This window comes from Heterodontus francisci, chromosome 22, assembly GCF_036365525.1.
Source record: "Heterodontus francisci isolate sHetFra1 chromosome 22, sHetFra1.hap1, whole genome shotgun sequence".
NCBI lineage: Eukaryota > Metazoa > Chordata > Chondrichthyes > Heterodontiformes > Heterodontidae > Heterodontus > Heterodontus francisci.
The window spans coordinates 72576277-72579230 of NC_090392.1; positions in this window are offsets into that span (position 1 = coordinate 72576277).

Genomic DNA, 2954 nt, shown 5'->3' on the forward strand with positions numbered 1-2954 from the left:
ATGAGAAAATTAAAAAATATGTACAATAGTATTCTAACTTTCAGTGATTAATCAAATAAAAATGCTTCCATCTGCTGTATGGTCAGTCAGTCATAACCCAGCCGATCATTGCTTAGACCACCGAACCAAGCAGCACGGAAGGTTCTCTATTCAGCCCGTTGTTCCTGTGTTGACTCTTTGAAAGAGTTATCCAATTAATCTCCCTCCCCTGCTCCCTCTGCATAGCTCCGGAAATGTTTCCTTTCCAATTATAAATATCCAATTCCCTTTTGAAAGTTATGATTGAATCTGCTTCCACCACCCTTTCAGGCAGCGCATTCCAGTTCATAACAACTTGCTGTGTAATAATATTTTTCCTTACTCCTCTCTGGTTCTTTTGCCAATTATCTTTAATCTGTGTCCTCTGATTTTTGACCCTTGTGTCAGTGGAAACAGTTTCTCCTCATTAACTCCATCAAAACCCCTCCTAATTTAGAACATCTCCATTAAATCGCTCCTTAACTTTCTTTGCTGTAAGAAAAACAATGCACCTTCTCTCGTCTCTCCACATAAGTAAAGTTCCTCATCATTGGTATCATTCTGGTCAATCTCCTCTACACCCTCTCCAAGGCCTGTGTGTTAAGGGTTTATATAGGGCCTATGCTTTATAGGATTCCCCCAGGAGTTGTTTCATTTTTTTTACTTCATTCAAACTACTGTGATGTCTTCTCTTCCCTTTCACTCACAGTCTCATCAGCACATACACATATTGAAAAGTTTTTAGTTTGCTACACAGTGAAGACCTGACAGCCTGCCTCTCAACTAAAACCTACCTCAGATCTGAGAGCTCAACAACAGTGATATTTAACAGTCCCTCAACCTGGCTGATCATAAATAAACAGCAGAGAATCAGTCATTGTGAGCAGCCTGGTTTATGGCCAAATATCAAGATTGGTTCAATTCAATCTTCCAACTGCAAATCAATCCAGGCCTTAAGATCTAATTTCCTTTCAGCAAGCATCAGGATAGACATCAATGGTGAAACACAAAGAACCTCATGCTCTCCCCCAGAAAGCTGTTGAGGCTGGGGGCCAATTAAAAATTTCAAAACTGTGATTGACAGATTTTTGTTAGGCAACGATACTAAATGTCATAAAACCAAGGCGGGTAGATGGAGTTAAAATACAGATCAACCATATCTAATTGAATGTCAAAACAAGCTTAATGGCCTATTCTGTTCCTACGTTCCTATTTTTTGGATTATTCATTGCAGCAGCTGTGGTGTCAGTCACAGGAGAAGTGTAATCAGCTTGTGAAACCTAAGACCACCAAGAAGTGGAAAGATATATATTGGCACAGGAAATTTGGAACCAGTGCTGCCTAGCTCCCAATCTAGATCTGGAGTTCGAGTCCAGAGACACAACAACTTCATTTGATATAATAACAAGAAATGCTGGAAATACTCAGCAGATCTGGCAGCATCTGTGGAGAGAGGAGCAGAGTTAACGTTTCAGGTCAGTAACCCTTGATTCCTAGCCAGTTAGCTTCAGAGCTGGGAGAGGAGCTGAGCTGAAATGACAGCTGTAAATCAAATCTGTAAAATAAATATAACAATCTGGATGCCGAAACTATTTCCTTCCCTAAAGGATATTAGTGAACCCATTGGCATATAACTTAAAGCAGCCTTTTAATCTCCAGATCTTAAAAAGCTGCCATGGTGGAATCTGAATTTATGCCCCTCTGGATTACTAATCTAGCAACATAACCACTATGTTATAGTCCCCCAGTGGCTGCCATGGTATCTGCTACATAGGGCCTTGCAAAGTTGGCCCCTGTAAAGGATTTCATCAATTTAACATGAATGATAAAGTTAGATTAATGGAAGCCCAGTATTACATTAAGCAGCAAGGGACAGACAAGAACAACAATTTGCATTTATATAGTGCCTTTAATTTAGGAAATGCCCTTACACACTTCTCAGCAGCAGAGTAACAAGACATAAATTGACACCAAACCGATGGAAAAAATATTAAAAGGGGTGACTAAAAACTTGGTCAAAGATGTAGGTTTTAAGGAGAGATGGAGAGGCAGAGAGGTCAGAGCCTTGATGGCTGAAGGCACGGCTGTACGTTGTGCGGCTAAAGAGTTGGGAAATGCATAAGAACCCAAAATTGGAGGAGCACAAAGTTCGTGGAGGGTTGGAGGGCTGGAGGAGGTTACATAGAAAGGGAGGGGTGAGGCCATGAAGGAATCTGAACATGGGGATAAGAATTTTAAATTGAAGGTGTTGGCAGACTGGGAGTGGATGTAGGTTAGCACAGGAGTGATGGGTGATGGATTTGGTGCAGGTTACGATATGGGCAGCAGAGTTTTGAATGAGCTCAAGTTTATGGAGGGTGTGCGATAGGAGGCCAGCCAGGAGAGCACTGGAATAATTAAATCTGGAAATGATCATTGCATGGATGAGGATTTCAGCAGCAGATGGGCTGAGGCAGGGGCGGAGCCGGGTGATGTGGGAATAGGCAATTTTGAAAAAAATAGAGAGGATAAGTGGTCAGAAATTAATTACGGGGTCAAATAGGACGGCGAGGTTGCAAACAGTCTTATTCAATCTGAGGGAGTGGCTGTGCAGGATTTGAATTGGTGGTGAGGAGTTTGTTGCAGAGGCTGAAAGAAATGGTCTTCCAAGGTTGCAATAGGGGAAATTGCTGCTCATTCAGGAAAGGATGTGGGAGAAGTGGTCCAATAAAACAGAGACTTTGGAGGAGTCGAGAGAGTTGATAGACTGGCATGGGCTGAAGACAATTGCTTTGTAATATTTGACGTGTCAGAAACATTAAATTAATTATTTTTTGGTGAGTAGGTAAGAATACCACTTAATCAGCCATTTCCATCTTTCTTCCTGTTGCTTCGTCTACTGAGGTTGTGGGCAAATGAGCTGTTATTAGAACTTTGCCAATATAGCCTGGTTGCCA